Here is a 22,270-nt window from a genome sequence, read left to right on the forward strand (position 1 = left end):
TCCAGGGAGGGTGTCTCTACGCAAAACTCACACCGAATTATTCATGAGACTGAGCAGAGAAACTGGTCCCTCAATTTCATCATTTACTGAATCCCACCATCTCCCACTACACCCCTTCATGCTGGTCGGTTTCCTTGTCCCAGAGTAGCCACGGCAATCCCGTGTTTGTGACTACAGAAGAATGAGGCGGCATTTAGCAAAGCATCCCACTCGTGCTGAATGCCATGAAGACGAGAGCCTTTCTAAAGACCGTGAGGGCTCTGGGGAGGGAAGCTGGTAGTGGCTCTCCCACTTGCCCACTCCGTCCCCCACCGCCTCTTTATTTATTCATTTTTGTTGTTGTTGTTGTTTGTTTGTTTGTTTTAACATATCAATGTCTTTACTAAACCTTTTTTGTTTCGTTTTGGTTTTTAATTTAATTTATTTATTTGAGAGAACAAGAGAGAAAGAGGCAGAGAGAGAGAATGGCCGCGACAGGGCCTCCAGCCACCGCAAATGAACCCCAGACACTTGCACCACCTTGTGCATCTGGCTTACGTGGGTCCTGGGGAATTGAACCGAGGTCCTTTGGCTTTGCAGGCCTTAACCACTAGGCCATCTCTCCAGTGCCCAAAGGCCTCTTCTTCTCTATCTATGGTGGAAAGGCTCACCAGCCTTATGTTCCTCTTCTCAGATAGTTTGCTCCTGGCCAGGTGAAGAATCCAGAAAGCAATGCGGCACTCTACGTTTGCTGTTCATTTTCCTGTAATGTGTGTGAGGCAACTACTTTCTCTTGACTGGATCAAAACCCCTGACCAGAAGCAACTAGTGGAGGGAAAGGGCTCACTGCCCGCTCACAGTTCAAGGGGAAGTTTCATCACGGAAGGGGGGAAGCATGGCAGGAGAAGATGACCAGGCTTCACATCTCCTCAACAGCAGGAAAAAAGAGGGAGAGAGCACCCAGCAGGACAAGCAGGACCAGGCTATAATCCCAAAGCCCACTCCTAGTGACACACCTCCTTGAGCAAAGCTCCACCTCCCAACGTCTCCACAGCTGGCAATCAAGGATGAGAGTTAATTACAAATTCATGAGGCTTTGGGGGAGCCTTAACCCAGCTCTGAGACACAGGCTTTGAAATATTATGTATGTGTGTTGGGTTTTGCTTTCTCCTCTTTGGTTTTTTTGAGGTAAGCTCTCACTCTAGCCCAGGCTGACCTGGGATTCACTATGTAGTCTCAGACTGGCCTTGAACTCATGGAAATCCTCCTACGTCTGCTTCCCACATGCTGGGATTAAAGGCATGTGCCACCACACCTGGCTTTGTTTTTTTTTTTTTTTAAGATTTCATTTTTATTTGTTTATTTATTACAGTCAGAAGGAGAGAGTGTGTGAGAATGGGTGCACCAGGGCTTCTAGTCACTGCACACAAACTCCAGACGCATATGCTGCTATATCTGGCTTACATGGGACCTGGAGAGTTGAACCTGGGTCCTTAGGCTTCGCAGGCATGCACCATCTCTTCAGCCCATGGTTGTTTTGTTTTGTTTCTGAGGTAAAGTCTCACTCTAGCTCAGGCTGACCTGGAATTCACTATGTAGTCTCAGGGTGGCCTTGAACTCATGGCGATCCTCCTACTTCTGCCTCCCAAGTGCTGGGTTTAAAGGCATGCGTCACCATGCCAGGCCCATGTTTTGTTTTGTTTTGTTTTTAATGCTTTCTTTATTTATTTGCAAGCAGAGATACAGGCACAGGGAGAGAGAGTGCATGGGCAGGCCAGAGCCTCTAAGCCACTGCATAGGAACTCCAAATGCATATGCCACATTGTGTATCTGGCTTTATGTGGGTACTGGGGAATCAAACCCAGGTTGTTAGACTTTATAGGCAAGCTCCTTAACCACTGAGCCATCTCTTCATCTGGTTTTTATTTTATTGCTACTGTAACAAATGACCATAAACTTGAACAACACACATTTACCCTCTTGCAATTCCAGAGGTCAAAAGTCCAACACTGGTTTCATCAAGCTGTGGGCAGGAAGCACCAGGGGGGAATCAGTTTCCTTGCCTTTGGGTGTTGCTGGGCGCACAACCTCTTTCATCTTCAAAGCCAGCAGGGCCCCAACTCTCTAACCTTCCTCCCAGTCACATCTCCTCTGGCTCAGGTCCCTCTTCCACTTTTAAGGGTCTTTGTGATATTACACTGTTTCCCACCCCCCCTCCCCGGCCCCAGTTAATCCCTTGGTTGGAGTCATTTGATTAGCAACTTAATTCCACCTGCAACTGAAGTTCCTTTTACCACATAATCTAATTTGCACAGCTTCTAGAATTAAGATATGGACATCTAGCTGGGCGTGGAGGCATACACCCTTAATCCCAGCACTCGGGAGGCAGATAGGAGGATCGCCATGAGTTCGAGGCCACCCTGAGAATACACAGTGAATTCCAGGTCAGCCTGAGCTAGAGTGAGACCCTACCTCAAAAAAAAAAAAAAAAAAAGATGTGGACATCTTTGAGAGAGAGGGGCTAATAGGGGCTAATAGTGCTGCTAGGAGCATGGTGCACAGGTTTTGTTTGAATGCCTATTTTTAATTATTTTGGGTGTCTGCCAGGAGAGAAATTGCTGAGCATCTGATAATTACCAAAAGCCTTTGATGATTTTGCAATGTTGTACCACATGTATATATTACCTTACCAAAAAAAAATCGGTTATTTTAATAAAGATAACTAGGTAGAAACAAATTTATAGCTTTACAACCACAACTTGGCGGCTCTTCAGAAATGATTGGGTTAATAAATGGTCTCACAGGATCTAAACAAAAACAAACAAACAAAAAACTGGGCTGGAGAGATGGCTTAGCAGTTAAGGCGCTTTGCCTGCAAAGCCAAAGAACCCAGGTTCGATTCCCCAGGACCTACATAAGCCAGATGCACAAGGTGGTGCATGCATCTGGAGTTCGATTGTAGCAGCTAGAGGCCCTGACGTGCCCTCCTTCCCTCTCTCTCTCTCAAATAAATAAAAATGAAGCCAGGCGTGGTGGCACACACCTTTATTCCCAGCACTCGGGAGGCAGAGGTAGGAGGATCGCCATGAGTTCGAGGCCACCCTGAGAATGCAGAGTGAATTCCAGGTCAGCCTGAGCTAGAGTGAGACCCTACCTTGAAAAACCAAAAATCAGTAAACAAATATGAAATAATAATTAAAAAAAAAAAAACACTGGGGGATAGGGAAATGAAAAAAAAGAATCCACTTTTAAAGTGTGACTCACAGAAGAAGTAGATCTTTAGGCTACAAACGCCCCGTCATTAAGTGTTCCAGCGCTGTCCTGGCGAGCGTGGGAAGGACACTGAGCATGTTTTCTACATGCACGTTTTTGAAACGAGAAGGCAGTAATTAAAGACGACTTTTACTACGCGATTTTGTTGACGTGGTCTGTCCCGTGCAGCGCCGCCGATGTCCTCCAGGGGGCGAGACCCGGCCACATCAAGTCCCGGGTTGGGTTGAGCTCTGTGCCCGGCTGGGGCTCTGGGGGAGCTGGGCATGCAGAGCCTTTTTCAAAGACGGGAGAAAGCACTGTGACAAAGTGCCCGGGGCGCGGGGGGCACTTGCGACCCGTGTTTCTCAAGCATTTTATAAACAAGGAGACAGACCCCACAGCAGCTGCTGCTGATCACAAAGGCAGCAGGCAAGAAGTCTGGAACCTTCTGCCGTGATGCAACGTGGGTGTGAGGACAGAGGCTTTCCACGGCTGATGGGGCGGATTTTGAAGCCCTCGGTGCTCCCTTCCATCCAGGTCTTGCCTCCCTTCCCTGGCCTTCTGACAGAGATGAGTTTGGCTCTTTCAAGTACCACCGGCCCTCTGCACCCATGGGATCAGCAGCAAGGGGCTCGAGCAGCCATGTGCGAGAATGGTTGTTTTAATCATGCCTGAGACAACCTGGGAGAGGCGCCACTCCGGGGACAGAGCGCCAGCTAGATGCCCTCGTAGGGGTGGCAGGAGCATCTGTGGAGTGATGGAAATGTTCTGTCTTGATCAAGACGCACAGGCTACGCGCGAGTCGGCACTGGTAGATACGTGCAGAAAGAGAGTGGGGTTTATTATATTCAAAGTATGCCTCAGTAAATCTGACCCTCAGGAAAGGGAGCAGAAGAGAAGTGGGAGAGAGAATACTGAGCGAGAAAGAGGGAAGGAAGGGAGAGAGAGAGAGAGATCACAGCATCCAGTGCAGGAGAGGCAAATGGCTAAAAACCCAGAGCTTTTAAAACTGGTCTTAACTACAGTCTGACCAGAAAACAGGGACAGCTGGGCAAGTGCATGACTTACTTGATCAGGCCCAGCATTACAACCAATTTAAGGTAGAGAGCTGGGGACAGATTTTAAAAAAAAAAAAAAGTCCTTTTTCTTGTCATCACTCCCTACCAATCCAGTATAATAGCATAGTATTGGGTATTACACATAATCTAGGGCTTATTTAAAGCATAAAGCAGAAGGCTGGAAGGACGGCTCAGTAGTTAAAGGTGCTTGTTTGCAAAGCTTGACTGCCCTGGTTCTATTCCCTAGTACTCATGTATAAAAGCCCAGAGGCACAAAGTAGTGCATGTGTGTAGGGTTCATTTACAGCAGCAAGAGGCCCAGGTGTGCCCACACTCACTCTCCTTCTCTCAAATAACAAATTAATAAAATATTTTTAAAATGCAGTTGGCCGGGTGTGGTGGTGCACACCTTTAATCCCAGCACTCAAGAGGCAGAGGTAGGAGAATCACCATGAGTTTGAGGCCGCTCTGAGACTACATAGTGAATTCCAGGTCAGCCTGGGCTACCGTGAAAAACCTACCTGGAAAACACACAAAAATAAAAAAATGAAAATAAAAAAAAGTATACAGGAGGATGTGCGTAGTCTATGGACTATTCACATTATATAAGAGATTTGAGATTTTTGTATCTGACATGTCCCGGAGGCTAACTCCCTCAGATACTGAGGAGCAAGTGTTTGACAAATCAAAATGTTTAACGAGAACTGTTGTTTATGCCCAGCTAGTCAGTAGCCGTGCGTATTGTCAGACATATCCACGTAATGCAGTGGTAAATTGCATTTCATTGCATTATGAAATTAAGCTCATCTTTTCTTGGTCTTTATAATCTACATCTCATGTGGATCAAGATAAGATAATTTTTATTACAAATTGTAATTCTTACAACTCCTATTGGGAAGAAGTAGAATAGGTGGGACTAAATTGTACTTTTTTCATTATGAAAAAAAAAAATGAGCCGGGCGTGGTGGCACATGCCTTTTATCCCAGAACTTGGGAGGCAGAGGTAGGTGGATTGCTATGAGTTCAAGGCCACCCTGAGACTACATAGTGAATTCCAGGTCAGCCTATGCTAGAGCAAGACCTTACCTCAAAAAAAAAAAAAAAAATGTTTCTGCTGGACTTGGTGGCACATACCTTTAATGGCAGTGCTTGGGAGGCAGAGGTAGGAGGATCACCATGAGTTAGAGGCCAGGCTGAGACTCCATAGTGAATTACAGGTGAGCCTGAGCTAGAGTGAGACCCTACCTTGAAACCCCCCCCAAAAAAAAAAATGGTGCTGGAGAGATGGCTTAGTGGTTAAAGCACTTACCTGCAAAAGCTAAGGACCCAGGTTCAACTCCCCAGGACTCGTGTAAGCCAGATGCACAGGGTGGCGTATTGAGTCTAGAGTTTGTTTGCAGTGGCTAGAGGCCCTGGCATGCCCATTCTCTCCCTCCCTTCTTCCCTCTCTCTCTCTTTCTTTCTCAAATAGGTAAATAAAATATTAAAAATTATTACAAAATGGAAAAATAGAGAAAAGGAAGGAAAATCTCCCATAACCCTATCATTCAACTATCATGTTAGTAGATTTTTTTTTTAATATTCCAAATATATCCTTTTACCAAGTTGTGGTTGTGACATTTCTTTTATATATATATATATTTTTTATTTATTTGAGAGTGACAGACAGAGAGAGAAAGAAAGAGCATGGGTGCACGAGGGCCTCCAACCACTGCAAACGAACTCCAGACGCGTGCGCCCCCTTGTGCATCTGGCTAACTTGGGTCCTGGGGAATCGAGCCTTGAACTGGGGTCCTTAGGCTTCACAGGCAAGCGCTTAACCGCGAAGCCATCTCTCCAGCCCTGTGACATTTCTTTAAAAAAAATAATAATGCTTCTTCAGTGCTGAATGATGATAAGCATCCCTTTGCCCAACATTCCTTAGATGCTTCTGATGTGCTGAGCACTGGGGTGCAAAGAGAAATTAGACAGCACGTTGCGCTTTTCCCCTCCCAGCATTTTCAGCTTGTACCAATGCATGAAGAGGAGGGGGCTGCAATCTGCCAGGTAGAGGCAGCCAGGGAGCCATGCCTGGCGAGGCAGGACCCAGCAAAGAGCCAGGTGACAGCAGGTAGGCATTGCTTGCTGGGGGAACCCACTGCCTCAGCAGGTACGTGCCCAAGCAGCAATCACACTGCAGGTCCTCCTTCCTGCCAGGCCTTCCCAACAGTGCTATAGCCGGGCACGTGTCACTCACTTGAAATCTCTGGGCAAGTTTCCTTCAAGATCTCCTTCTGTCCATGGTCCTTGAGCTTCTCTATCCACTTAACTGAGAATCAGTCCAGGACTTTGAGTTTGCCCTTTTTCTGGGCGACGTGCATGACTCTGTGTGCCTCTTGGTATGATTTTTCCAGTACTTACAACAGTGCCTGGGACAGAGTATGAGTGCATCTGATGTCTAATGACTGAGGCAATGAATCTCACATAGTTTTACCATTCTTTTTTTTTTTTTTTCTTTCCTTTCTCTGTTTTTTTCCCTTCTATCTCACTCAGTCTGGCTTTGAACTCACTCTGTAGCCCATGCTTGTCTCAAAATCACATTGTACCCCCAGTTCAGTTTCCTGGGTGCTGGAATTAAAGATGTGAGCTACCACACCCAGTTTCCTTCCTTTCTTTTTTCTTTATTTTTTTTGTAGGTGTGGTCTGTGTGTGTGTGTGCACGCGCATGTTCACATGTATGTGGGTGCATATGTGTGTGCATGAGTGGAGGCTAGAGATAGATGTGGGATGTTTTCCTTGACTTCTGTCCATCTTATCATATTGAGACAGGATCTCTTGCTTGAACCTGGAACTTGCCAATTTGGCTGGCCTAGCTAGCTTGCTTGCCCCAGAGAGTCCCTGTCTCTGCCCCCTGAGGCCTGGGATCATCTATATGCTGCTATGCCCGCCCAGCATTTACGTGGGTGCTGGGGATGCTAACTCAGGTCCTGGCGCTTGCACCGCAAGTGTTGTAGTGACTGAGCCATCTCCCCATCATCTCCACAGCCCTTCACCAGTCCTACCTCCGTCTCCTTTCCTGAGCGCCGGCTGCACCCATGCCAGCCTTACTGACTTGTGCTGGTTTTGAGTCCCTGTGGGTTCCCTCCAGTTTTCCACTCAGCCTGCTTCTTTTCCTGGACCGGTGCCAGGTGTTGCCTGGCAGGAGCGTTTCAGGGCACACCAGCCTCCTTTGGTCTCTAAGAGCTTGCAGAACTCTAGGGAAAGTGAAAGAGAATGTCTACTTACCTGGCCCGCGCTCAAAGAAGCAGGCAGATCAAGTCAGAACCCTCATGCCTTGGACCTTCCCCAACTCCACCCAAAGATTCTATCAATGTATAAATCTACATATTGTTTGCACAAGTTCTGCTTGTGCCCACCCTTTCCCCAGCCATTGGAACAAGAAGCTACTGGCTAGGCAAGAAGTGAGGGTGTGGCTTTGATAATACAAGTGGAGTTTACATTTTCAAGGCAAATAAAGATTTATTTGCATGGGGATAACGGCATCATATCACAAAAATATATATATACATATTTATTTATTTATTTGTGAGGTTGCCACAGAAAAACAAAATAAAACTCCCTGGCCAAGTGAGAGTAGTTCAGGGTAGTCTTCCTGGATTGGAGTTATGTTTTTAATTTGAGAGTGACAGAGAAAGAGACAGAGACAGAGAATGGGCGCACCAGGGCCTTCAGCCACTGCAAATGAACTTCAGACACATGCGCCACCTTTTGCATGGGGCTTACGTGGGTCCTGGAGAATCAAGCCTCGAACCGGGTGCTTAGGCTTCACAGGCAAGCACTTAACCACTAAGCCATCTCTCCAGCCCCTGGATTAGATTTTTAAGAAATATTTTTATTTACTTATTTGCAAGCAGAGAGAATGAGAATGAAAATGGGTGCTCCAGGGCCTCTAACTGCTGCAGACAAACTCCAGATGCATGTGCCACTTTGTGCATCTGGCTTTACATGGGTACTAGGGAGCTGAACCGTGGGTCGTTAGGCTTTACAGGTAAGTTTCTTACCTGCTGATTCATCTCTCCAACCCTGGATCCGATTCATTAGGTCTCAGTTTCTTTCTGTTATAAAAGGATGGACTAAGTCTGGCATGGTGGTGCACACCTTTAATCCCAGCACTCAGGAGGCAGAGGTAGGAGGATTGCCGTGAGTTCAAGGACACCCTGAGACTACATTGTGAATTCCAGGTCAGCCTGTGCTAGAGTGAGACCTGACCGCAAAACAACAACAACAACAAAAATGGACTAAGCAATGGTTTCCGAAAGCCAAGCGCCAAGGTCCTGGAAGAAGGCTGCCACAAGCCATTTGGATTTTCCCATGACGGCTGCTCTGTCCCCAGAACGTGTCCCACAACACCTGCCCTGCACAGGGACGGAGATTTAGGACAATCTGGCAGATGGTGTAGAGAGGCAAGTAGATCAGCTTATGCAAGGAAACCTAGTTCCCAGGAAAGCTGGGGTCTGCCCAAGTTCTCAGGGGACCAAATATATCAACATACCCTGAGAGCCACCGCTGTCCAATTGAAGACACTGCCTTGCTTCCACCCAGTTTTTTCACCACCCCCCCCATCCCTTCCCCAAGGCAGAGGCATAAGGATGTTTGGTATGGAGAATATCTCCACAAAGGAGGTTGTTCCCTACCCTCTACAGCCCTGCCCCTAAGCCTCTGTCCCCATCATACACAGTGCCAGAAACACACTAGCCAAGATCCCACAAAAATCCTCCCTTCTCTTAGCTCTAAGCTCAGGCTGCTACTAGAAGCAGGAAGATGGTTCTAGGGAGGGTCTCTCCTGGTACCAACCTCCAGCCTGCCTGGATAAAGGCAGGAGGCACTGGCTTCCTGAGCCGTGCCTGACTTCCTCAGGGAGAAGCTCAGCCTCCTACAGGGCTTGGAGAGGCCACCTTGGTGGCACTCAACTTTCTTCAGAATCCTGTTTGTCCTTGCTACCAGGTGGCATGGAAGTCATCTTGTTGGGCGTGTTGTTGGGGAGCAAACCCAGGCCTCACGCAGGCTGGGCAAGCAGTCTATCATTACGCCTCATCCCCAGCCACGTCTTGGTCTTCCAGTGTGAATGTTCTGATGGGAATCTTTCCAGACCCATTCCAGGGAGTCTATGGAAAAAGAGAAAGCTGCCGGGCATGCCTTTAATCCCAGCACTTGGGAGGCAGAGGTAGGAGGATCGCCGTGAGTGAGGCCACCCTGAGACTACAGAGTGAATTCCAGGTCAGCCTGGGCTAGAGTGAAACCTCACCTCGGGAAAAAAAGAGAGAGAGAGAGAGAGAAAGAAAGCTTCAAAGGTTGTAGGATGAAGGTGGTGATTCATGCTTATCGGGAACCTGCTTTATGAACGGCAAATGTCACGTTCCATGTTCCACAGGTGACCTCATGCATTCCTCATCACTATAGGGGAGACATTATTATAACCCTCCATTTTATGTATAGGTTTTGGATCTCAGAAGTTCAGAGACAATAAGTCATTTGCTCAAGGTTATATTGTTACTAGGGACACATAAACAAGAGGTTCATTTTTTATTTTATTTTTTTGAGGCAAGCCCAATAGACTGACCTTTTTTAAATTTTTTTTAATTTTTTATTTATTTATTTGAGAGTGACAGACAGAGAGGGAAAGAGGCAGAGAGAGAGAGAGAGAGAGAGAGAATGGGCGCGCCAGGGCTTCCAGCCACTGCAAATAAACTCCAGACGTGTGCACCCCCTTGTGCATCTGGCTAACGTGAGTCCTGGGGAACCGAGCCTCGAACCGGGGTCCTTAGACTTCACAGGCAAGCGCTTAACCACTAAGCCATCTCTCCAGCCCCCCCTTTTTTTTAATGAGAGAGTGAGAGTGTGTGCAAGACAGAAAGGCAGAATTGGCATGTGAGGGCCTCCAGCCACTGTAACTGACCTCCAGCCACTTGGACCACCTTGTGTGCATGTGAAACTTTGAACATGTGTCACGGTCTGGCTTATGTAGGATGTGGGGAGTTGAACTGCTAAGCCATCTCTCCAGACCTTCAAGATATTTTTAATATTTATTTATTTATTTGAGGGGGGAGGGAGGAAAGGAGAGAATGGGCTTACCAGGGCCTCTAGCCACTGCAAAGGAAGTCCAGACACATGTGCCACTTTGTGCATCTGGGTTACATGGGTACTGGGGAACAAACCTTGGTCCTTAGGCTTTGCAAGCAAGCACCTTAACCACTACCTCATCTCTCCAACCCTTGAGTTTTTTGTTTTGTTTTGTTTTGTTTTTACTATTTTATTTTTTACTATTTTTTTTTTTTACAAGCAGAGTGTAATAGGGGGAATGGGCATGCTAAGATCTCTTGCCACTGCAAATAAACCCCAGATTCATGTACCACTTTGTGCATCTAGCTTTACATGGGAATTGGGGATTCAAACTGTCAGGCTTTGCATTAAGTACTTTTAACTGCTGAGCCATCTCTCTAGCCCTAAGCTCGAGTTTCTACACTCAAATGCCAAAAATTTACTGAGGACCTACTAGGTACAAACCCTGGGGCCAGCATGATGACGTGTGTGCACATGAATGAGAAGTGAGCCGCTCTTGGTTTCCAGGGCACAGTTGCTAACCAGGAGGTGGTGTGAACTTTGAGGGACTGTATGTCTGACATACCGTCGTGAGGACATGGTCCAGGAAATGAGTTATTTGGTGACTTCGTTGCTGCATGAACACTTACACAAACTAGCATACACCTAACTGTCCAGCGCAGCCTGTTGCTCTTAGCACCAGGATGAGCAAAACGGCAGGAGAGCACATCAAGCACACAGGAACATCTGATAGCAGACATTTTTAAAAATTTTTTTGTTCATTTTTATTTATTATTATTAGTTGAGAGTGACAGAGAGAGAAAGAGGGAGAGAGAAAGAGAGCATGGGCGCACCAGGGCCTCCAGCCACTGCAAACGAACTCCAGATGCATGTGCTCCCTCGTGCATCTGGCTAACGTGGAATTGAGCCTCGAACCAGGGTCCTTAGGCTTCACAGGCAAGCGCTTAACCACTAAGCCAACTCTCCAGCCCCAAACATTTTTTATAGATAGGAGTGCATGTATAAACACATAAACCAAGCCGGGCGTGGTGGCGCACACCTTTCATCCCAGCACTCGGGAGGCAGAGGTAGGAGGATCGCTGTGAGTTCAAGGCCACCCTGAGACTCCATAGTGAATTCCAGGTCAGCCTGGCCTAGAGTGAGGCCCTGCCTTGGAAAAACAACAAAACAAAAAATAAACACATAAACCAGCAACAGTCTTTATTATCAAGCATTATTTACTGTCCATAATTACATGGGTCATACTTTTATACAGCTAGCAACGCAGCAGGTTTGTTTGCACCAGCGTTGTACTAACATGAATAACGTGCCACACTTCCACCTTACATAAGCTACCTGTCACTAGGCAATGGGAGTTTTTCAGCTCCGTGATGATATTACAGGGCCACTGTCATACATGAGACCTTCCATGGACTAAAACGCCATGATGTGGCCTTTGGCTATATAGAGTGTCATGGGAAAGTGGATGAAATTAAGAGAGAATGCAAAGAGGAAGGAGGAAGGTGTTGCAATCAGGTATTACCCAACCAAGATCAGCTTGTGAAAAACAAAAAAAAAAAAAGATTTATTTTGGCTTACAGCTTGAGGGGACGCTCCATGATGGCAGGGGGAAACGATGGCATAATCAAAGCGTGGACATCACCTCCTGCCCGACAACAGGAACAGGAGAGTGTGCCCAACACTGGCAAGGGGAAACTGGCTACAACACCCATAAGCCCTCCCCAACAGTACACTGCCTCCAGGAAGCATTAATTCCCAAATCTCTATCAGCTGGGAACCTAGCACCCAGATAACCTAAGTTTGTGGGGGGACACCTGAGTCAAACCACCACAGAGGGGAAAGAGGAAGAAAAAGAAGAAAGAAGGGAGGAGGGCGGGAAGGAGAGGCATGAGTGAGAAAGTTATCAGGAAGAATTCCTCTGGAAGATGGGCTTTGCGCTGGGCCTTCAGGTTGAAGGAAAAGGGCAGGAAAAAAAATGATTGAGCAAGAAGCCAGGGTAAGAGCACTCGGGCTGTGCTCGGCCTCAGTCCACAGGAAGGTGTGAGTGAAGCGAGGCTGGCAGGGTGGTCAGGATCAAGTGCAGGGAAGGCTCAATGCCAAAGAAGGGTCTGGGCTTGCTTCTCAGAGCACTGGGAGGTCCTGGAAACGTCTTCCAGAGCCCAGGCAGAAAGATGCCATGAGTTGGCAGTGAGACTGGGTGATGAGAGGCCAGGCTGTGCTTCCCTCCTGCCTTGGCTCAGCTCATGCCTCAGTGTTGGGCACCCCTTATCTGAATACAGGCTGAGCACAGGAACTGAGTAAAGGTCTCTTGGGCAGAGTGTGGCCAGATGGGATTGCTGTAGGAAGCACTGAGTGTACTGTGGAAGGAGACAGGTGACAGGATAGGAAAAGGGAAAGGAAGTGTACCAATTCTGGGACATGGTGAGGAAGCCTTTCCAATTCAGCCAAAGAACAATAATGACCTTACTCTTTCATACAAACTCACGTGCACTTTTTTTCTCTTTTTTCTCTCTCTCTCTTCCTCTTTCTTTTTTTCACTCAAAGGAGGGAGGGAGAGAGAATGGGCATGCCAGGGCCTCTAGCCACTGCAAACAAACTCCAGACACATGTGCCACCTTGTGCATCTGGCTTATGTGGGTCCTGGGGAATCAAACCTGGGTCCTTTGGCTTTGCACACAAACACCTTTACTGCTAAGCCATCCCTCCAGCCCCTTTATTTATTTAGTTTTAATGAGAGAGAGAGAGAGAGGATTGGCACACCAGGGCCTCTGGCCACTGCAGTCAAACTCAAGATGCGTGTGCCACCTTGTGCACATGCATGACTTTGCATGCATCATCTTGTGCATCTAGCTTATGTGGGATCTAGGGAGTCAAACATGGGTCCTTAAGCTTTCAGGCAAGTGCCTCAATGGCTAAGATATCTCTCCAACCCCTCAGGTACCTTTTTTTTTTTTTTTTCCAATGTAGGGTCTCACTCTAGCCCAGGTTGACCTGGAATTCATTATGTTCTCAGGCTAGCCTTGAATTCATGGCGATCCTCCTATTTCTGCCTCCCAAGTACTGGGATTAAAGGTGTGCCTCAGGTGCAGTTTTGACTGTTAAGCTTTTGTGTGTGTGAAGGTAGGAGGCTGTTTGAGACGGTCTCACTATGCAGCCCTGGCTTGAACCTGAAGTCCTCCTGCCCCTACCTCCTAAATGCCAGGATTACAAGATTGATTACCAGCATAGCTTTCTTTTTCAAGAGAATACAGATGATTCTTTTTTTCCTAATCACAGTAAACGCTGGATGAAGTGGAGTACCAATTGCCTGGGACATTGAATCCACTAGAAATTTCTGTATTCAGTTATAAGAAAAAGAGACAAAAGGCCACAGTCAAGATATTAACATCAGGATGTCAACACATGCACACACACACGTAGAAAAGCCTACTATGAATCATGACAATGTCAAAATCAGTGACGTAAGCAGAAGTCTTCATCTTAGGGTCCACTAGAGGGGCTAGGGGACACAACTCTGCCAAAAACTTTGTTCTATCCCATTAATAGTTTTAGAAGTTCCAACTCCTAAAGAATTCATGGTTTTATCTTTCAATATATAATTCAAAATTCTAAAAAAACAAAAAGTAGGAAACAAATATATATATATATATATATATATATATATATATATATATGCTATAAATACCAGTAGCCAGTATCTGATTGCAAAATTCTTCAGTTCTGGGCCTGGGAATGTAGTTCATCTGGTAAAGAGTTTGCCTAATATATAGGAAGCCCTATAAAGATGGGTGTGATGCAGGCCTATAATCCCAGCACTTAGGAAATAAAGAAGATTGGAAATTCAAGGTCATCTTCAACAACATTGTGAGTTTGAGGACAGACGGAGATACAGGAGACTGAAAAAACTTCTTAAACTTTATTAGAGTTGAATCTCTCTCTTCCTCCCTCCTCCCTCTGTACCTCTCCCTCCCTCTCTTCCTTTTTTCTCTTTCCCTCCCTCCCTTGCTGATCCCTCAGTGATTTCACTAGACTTTTACCATCAGCTTATCATTAGTAAGACATTTCTTTGGATCTTGAAAATGTCACTATTTTATTTATTTGAGAAAGAGAGAGAAAAAGGCAGAAAGTGATAAAGAGAATGAGCACACCAGGCCTTCAGCCACTGCAAACTCCAGATGCATGTACCACCATGTGCATCTGGCTTGTGTGGGTCCTAGGAAATCAAACCTGGGTCCTTTGGCTTTGCAGGCAAGCGCCTTAATCACTAAGCCATCTCTCCAGCTTGAGAAAGTCACTATTTTTAAGAATTCTCTGGCTGGAGAGATGGCTTAGCAGATAAGGCATCTGCCTGCAAAGCCAATGGACCCAGGTTCAGTTCCCCAGGACCCTCATAAATCCAAATGCGTAAGGTAGTACATGTGTCTGAATTTTGCTTGGAGTGGCTAAAGGCCTAGAATGCACCCCCCCCCCCTTTGAGTGTGTGTGTGTTTCGAAGCAGGGTCTCACTCTAGGCCAGGCTGACCTGGAATTCACTATGTAGTCCCAGGGTGGCCTCGAACTCACGGTGATCCTCTTACCTCTGCCTCCAGAGTGCTGGGATTCAAAGCGTGTGCCACCACGTCTGGCGTTATTATTATTATCATTATTTTTTGATAACCAATGGTACAAAACTTTAAGGGACTAAGAGTGCACAGTGGAAAGTAGGTGTCCTTCCTCCCTCCTCCCCAGGCTCCCTCTGCAGAACCAGCAGCTGTTAAATGCCTTATTATGGTTCTATTTCTGGTCATTCAGGACCATACATTTACTTGCCATAGCAATGTGATTGCTTGGGAGCCTTACATGCATCAGGCTCTTTATGCCCGGGCTCCTGAGGCCTGCAGCAGGCTCCCTGGCTGCGTGAAGGTTGTTGATGGAGGATCCTGTCACACTGACTGGTGGCCATCGGCACCCAGGAAAAAGCCAAGCAAAGTCGCGCAGACCCCAGCAGGCGAGCAGGGCGACGCTGGGTCTGTCTGCGTCCCCCTGTCCGGGGCCAGTTTCCTCCTCTGACCCCTGCCAGCCTCCTGCACTCCACGCTCTCCACGCAAGGGCCCCCGAAATGCCACTTCCCGTGAAGCCTTGCTGCTCCTAGTCGCCCTCTCCAGCCTGAAAACCTCAATTGCTCAAAAGGGAAGTACTGAGATGGCCAGAGAGCTCCAAGGTCCTTTCCTGGCGTTTTGTCCATTGTTCTTGGGATGATGTATGATGTTAAATGCACCTTTTCCTCTGCTGCTGCCGCCGCCGCCGGAAGACATCTCTGATGAGGTCAGCTGCAGCCCCGCATGCTTCAGTGACTTGATTGCGGGATGAACATACAACCTTTGGTGTGATTGCCCACCTGCATCAGTGATGGGCATTGACAACTTCAGGAACATGTTCTTCCTTTCCAAACATTAAGTACTTGGGTAAGGAAAGGGGAGCAAGACAGGTGGCCATAGCCACACACACTTGTAACCCCAGTCGGCCCCCTTGCCCCCACCATGAAAAGAAGCAAGCTCAGGGATCAGTAAGTAAGAGCTCTTCCCCGGGCTCAAGAATGCCCAAAAGAGGGGCTGGAGAAATGGCTTAGCAACCGGTTAAGGCGTTTGCCTGCAAAGCCAAAAGAACCCGGTTCAGTTCTCCAGGACCCACGTAAGGAGTTCATTTACAGTGGCTGAAGGCCCTGGTGTGCCCATTCTCTCCCTCTCTGCCTCTTTCTCTGTATTAAATAAATAAAATATATACATATATATATTTACATTTTTGTTCATTTCTATTTATTTGAGAGTGACAGAGAAAGAGGCAGATATATATATATATATATGCAGATATATATATATATGTATGTATATATATATATATATATATATATATATATATATATATATGGAGAGAGAGAGAGAGAGAGAGAGAAGGGCTCTCCAGGGCCTCCAGCCACTGTAAACAAACTCCAGACACATGTGCCCCCTTGTGCATCTGGCTGACATGTGTCCTGGGGAATTAAGCCTCAAACCAGGGTCCTTAGGCTTCACAGGCAAGCAAACCACTAAGCCATCTCTCCAGGCCAAATAAAAAAATTTTTTTTTTTAAGAAAAAAGAATGCACAGAAGAATCATGGAGCAGGACATCCAACATTCTGTTCTGGCCAGGTGCAACAAGGTCACATACATGTGCGTACCACACACACATGCACACATCACATCACCAACACACATATTCACAAGCAAAAAGAAAAAAAGGTTGGGTTTGGTGGCACACACATTTAATCCCAGCACTTAGGAGGCCGGAGCAGGAAGGAGGATCTCTGTGAGTTCGAGGCCACCCTGAGACTACCAAGTGAATTCCAGGTCAGCCTGGGCTACAGCGAGACCCTACCTCAAAAATAAATAAATAAATAAATAAATAAATAAATAAATAAATAAATAAATAAATAAAAAGGAAGGAAGGAAGGAAGGGAGGGAGGGAGGGAAGGGAGGAAAGGACCAAACGAATAAAAAGGACATCATCGTTTTGGAAGCAGCTGTCATTGTTCCCATTGCATGGAGAAGCCACGGAGCACCTCAGCGAGAGAGGCAGGACCAAGGCTTCCAGACCCCCCCCCCCCCACCAGCCCTGCTCATTTCCAGTGCATCAGGCATTTCACTGGAGGGTCTGTACAAATCTGTGCTCTAGATAGTTGAGAAATTAATTTTCTGGTTAGCTGAATGTTCCAGAGAGCTGAACTGTCAGATCAGATTAAGACCAGGAAAGACGAGGGAGGCGTAGATAGAGCTCTTCTAAGCCCAGGATTCTCTTTCCCCACTTCAAGGTCTGGGTTTGTCCCTCCCAGTGGGATATAAACTCCTGGGGGACACAGTGTTGGGGGAATCCAGTCAAGATGGGGTGTGGGGGAGGAGGCTCATGGCTGCATTCCCTGGCCCTGCTTATTTCTGGCTAAGCATATATACACTGTGGTTTTCATTCCCATGTCCCAGATGACTAATATGGTTGAATGTCTTATAGATGCTTAATAACTGTTAGTTCCTTTCTTGTGTCTTTGCTCCCTTCTCCCCTCTCCCAGGACCTGGCAAAGGGCCACTCTGAAAGGTGCCAGAGCCCTGGGGACCCGGGCTTCTCTTTGTTGGCAGCTCTCTGATACAGACCCTTACTCTCCTCACCATCTCTCTTGCCAGCCTTGTGGCTTCCCCTACAGACCCTTACTCTCCTCACCATCTCTCTTGCCAGCCTTGTGGCTTCCCCTAGCCCCTGACTTTCCAAGCAAACTGCTGCAGGGTCTCGGGCAGCCTCTGTGCTGTCTTCACCTGGACCTCACACATTTCACCTGCACCCGTCCACGGTAAGCTACTTCCTCCAGGAAGTCTTTGGTGACACGCCCGCTGCCCCGCCCGCTAGTCTGGGTTAGCTGTCCTTGCTTGTGGCTAGGCAATATCCTGTATTTCCCCTGCAAGCGCTTATCACAGTGTTTGCCGGCCTAAGGATAAGACTGTGCCTTGCTCTTTTATGTCACAAAGCTGAGTGCACCAGTGGCATTTATTAACCGATCTGTTTCAGGTCCCTTTAAAAGGATAAAAATCCGTGGTGGCGCACGCCTTTAATCCCAGCACTTGGGAGGCCAGGCCAAGGTCCTGAGATTGCAGCGAGTTTGAGCCCACCCTGAGACTACATAGTGAACTCCAGGTCAGGCTGGACTAGAGTGAGACCCTACCTGGAAAAACCAATAAATAAATAAATAAAAATAAAAATGATAATAATAATAATAAAATAAAAGGATAAAAATCCACCTTCCTGTGACGCCAGGACTGTACTAGAACCAGTGATTTCAGGCCATCGTGCCCCACCTCCCACATCAATCTTCCTAATTAGCAAGGTTTCCATGAAACAGACTTCTACTGAGGGTCTAACTTTACCCCCACACCCCAAGCCAAGCCAAGCCGTTTACACAAGATGCCATTTTCACAATCACAAGGCTTTGAAGCTCCCAGTCAGAAGGCACTTTGAAACTCAGAGGCTCCAATGTCCACTTAGGCAATTAACAGTGTGTGTGTGTGTGTGTGTGTGTGTGTGTGTGTGTGTGTGTGTGGTGGTGGCGGCGGGAGAGGAAGAGTGACATCATGGTGCTTTCCATCTTGACAGGGACAGAGAGATGTCAATAACCCACTGAGCCCGGTGTCTCCCCATGTCTAGAGCAGGGTGGGACTGCAGGTAGATGGTCGAATAAGCAAAAGGATTGACTGAGGAATACAGGAAGGGCAGGCTAGAAGCTCAGAAGACCTATGGATTCTCTGTAGGCCCAGCCCAATGTATCTCACTCCTTCCTCCATGTGCTGAACAGTGAAGTATTTGTGTGGGCAGCTGTTCACAGGGCCAGCCAAAGCCCATAGTTATGATTAAATTCCATAGATCAAAGTGGCCACACCTTACTACAGGGGAAAATGAGACATTTCTATTTGTTAACCTGGTGGTGGGGGGGGGGAGCAGATGTGGAGTGACCGGCTAGCAATTTCTGTCCCTCATGCACTCTGAGAGTGAGACTGTGGGCGTCATGGATTGGGAGGTGGGGCTTAGCCGGGAAAGGGCCTTGGTGATCACTTAACATAGACGAGCACGCTCGCTCTCTTTACAAATGAGCAGACCGGGACCTGAGCGAGCTGGTGTTATCACTGGGTTGGGTGATGCTTGAGCCCCCCAACCCCTGCTGTTTTGCTTAATCCTTCTTCACTTTTATCTGCAAAGTGGGTCTTCAAGCAAGAAAACCTCATCTACTTCACAAAAGGAGCTTTCAGTGGAGATAAAGAAGAAAGTTTTAGGGAGGCTGAGGCCAGAGTGAGAGCTCAGGGCCAGCCTGAGGGATGTAGGGGGGTTCTGTTGTTAAAAACAATAGTAAAAGCACTACCAGTAAAGATAAGGATGACACAGAATTATCACAATTGTACAAAAATTTACGAAGGATTCTCCCACTACTCAGAGGGCTCTTCTGTGCCCTGTGTTCCTCACGAGGAACTTTGGGTTCCCTGTAAAATACTGCAAAATAATTTATATGACCATGTGTAGGAGGAGTGAAACTGCTCTGTTTGATAAAGGGGAAATTACTAATTGTGTAAATTTTTGTGCAGTTATTTAACCTTTTAGTTTTCTTGTCAATACAAAGGGGATAGTAATATCCACCTCCCAGAGATTAAAGAAGAAATGAAAAGCACTTTACATAATACCTTGGTACCTAATTGGGAAGCCAATAAACGTAGGTTTCTGCTCTTAACTAGTCAAGGTCCTCTCTCCGAATACTGACGGGACCATTTCATGTAACTGTTGTAATCACTCTCAAGAGAGACACTTCCAACAACATTCAACCTGCAAATATAATCAGCTTTAATATCTGCTATTGCTAACTTGCTGCTGAGAATCCACTGATGAAAATAAACAGACTCGCTGCCCAGGAAACCCAACTGTGAACAGAAAATAACAGCACCGTGGGACAAGCTTCAGGGACAAGATGGGGGTGACGGTGGCAGAGGGAGGCTTGGGAGTTGCTTGGGTGAATGAAGGAGGGGCTGCCCTGAGCAGGCCCCGGGCTTCAGGAGGGAGAAGAGCTGGGAGGTGAAAACGGATGAGATGGGGGAGGACGCAGGAGTGAGGAAGCACATTTTGTACAATGTGGGAAGTATTTGGGTACTGCTGGGACAATTTTTGAAAAAAGCTTGGACCTGGAGAGATGGCTCAGTGGTTAAAGGTGCCTCATGGCCTGAGTTCAGTTTCCTAGTACACACCCAAAGCCAGATGCACAAAGTGGCACACACATCTGGAGTTTGTTTGCAGTGACAAGAGGCCCTGGCGTGTCCATTCTTTCTCCCTGCAAATAAATAAAGGAAAATAACTTTTAAAAATTTTGTTAATTTTTATTTATTTATTTGAGAGTGATGGAGAGAAAAAGAGGCAGAGAGAGAGAAAGTGCATCAGGGCCTCCAGACACTGCAAACAGACTCCAGATGCATGTGCCACCTTGTGCATCTGGCTTATGTAGGTCCTGGAGAATTGAGCCTCCAACTGGTGTCCTTAGGCTTTACAGGCAAGCACTTAACGGCTAAGCCAGCTCTCCAGCCCAAGAAAAATAATTTTAAAAAGGCTTAAGCAAAAGAGGACCGGGAACAGTGACAACAATAAATCTGGGATTTTAAAATAATTTCAAAGGGGAACTGGGGGGGGAGAGGGTATTACCATGGGATATTTTTTATAGTCATGGAAAATTTTAATAAAAATTGAGAAAAAATTATTTTTTTTGAAAGACAAGGAGAGAGAGAAAGAAAGGGAACGAATGGGCATGCCAGGGCCTCCAGCCACTGCAAAAGAACTCCAGATGCATGTGCCGCCTTGTGTATCTGGCTTTAAGGTGTTTACTGGGGAACTGAACCTGGGTCCTTAGTCTTCATAGGCAAATGCCTGAACCGCAAGCCATTTTTCCAACCCTGAGTTTGGGATTTTATTCTAGCAGACATGGGAGCCAGTAAAGAATTTCGAGTTTGGCAAAAAGGGTGAATGGAAAGAGGTGGGGAGAATGATACCAGTATTCCTGCGTAGGAAAGTGACAGTCTGCATACAAGAGGCCCATGCCCACCCGCGGCACCCAGGACCCCACCCTATATATGGGGAAGTGCTGAGAACTGAATCCAGACGACCTCTGGGTTTTTTTTTTTTTTTTCTTTCTTTCTTTCTTTCTTGTGGCCTTTCTTTCATTTAGTCATTTAACAAATAGTTATGGAGGGCCTGCGTTGTACCAGGCTGTATTCCAAGAACTGGGAATCAGGCCACACACAGGACTGGCAAGGACCCGGTTCTCAAGAAGAGGGTGGATAACAGCTAAACAAGCAAGGAAATACCAGATAAGTGCTGCTAGGAAAACAGAGCTCTGTAATAGAGTTCCTGAGTGGCTGCCCTCCCCACCAATGAGAACCAGCCTCCTCTTGGTCTAACTTTGGTTTTCCGAGGAGGTTTTGCTCCTAAGGAAAAAAAAAAAAAAATCCCTAAGGTAAATAATTAAACCGGCACGCTGGGTTGTTTCCAACAGGCCTTACCAGAATGGGAAGAGTCAGAGCTGGGTTGTCCCAGGACCCTGGGAAGGTTTATGCTTCGTGCTTGGGGGGTGGTGGTGGTGGTGGTGGTGGTGGTGGTGGTGCACGGATCCTTTAAGGGGTCACAGGTTTTTAGGAAGGTCACCTTAACCCTGAGACCTCTGCCAGAGTATGCCAACGTAGACCCTCCCTCCTTCTCCCCACCCCATGCGTTCCTTAGAACAGAAACGTTTGAGGAGCGGTCGGCTGAAATGGTGCATTGCTCCCCGCTCCCCACCCCCGTGAGAAAAATAAAATGCACACTTTAAAAAGTTGATTTTCTCGGGGACTTCTGCCGTCAGGGCTGAGTTTGGGGCTGTGCATTGTTCTTGGAGGCGACCGCACACTTTTCAGGCGCGCAGGTCCCCGCTCGCCGCTTGCCAAGGGATGCCGCCGGGAGAAAGCGAACCTTGTGCTGCTGCAGCTGCAGCGACCGGCGACCCGAAGGGGCCGGTTTCCCAGGGCGCCCCGTGGTCTTCCCGGGTTGACACGTTTATTTACCCACTGAGGGTCTTTTTTTTTTTTTTCATATTCATTTTTCCCCCCTTGCTGTGAAAAAAATTCGGCTACAAGAAAGTCCGCTGTTTTTAGGGTCACTAGCAAAAGCCTTTTTTTTTGCTCAGCTTCTTTTTTTTTTTTTTCTGGGGAGGGGGCAGTCTTTTAGCGGTATTACGCTTTCAGAAACTACTGAAACCAGCGGTGACTAAATTAGAGCTACAGTTTCATGGGGCTTTTGTTCTGAGAGTGGAGAAGACATTAATT

Source organism: Jaculus jaculus, chromosome 10, assembly GCF_020740685.1.
Source record: "Jaculus jaculus isolate mJacJac1 chromosome 10, mJacJac1.mat.Y.cur, whole genome shotgun sequence".
NCBI lineage: Eukaryota > Metazoa > Chordata > Mammalia > Rodentia > Dipodidae > Jaculus > Jaculus jaculus.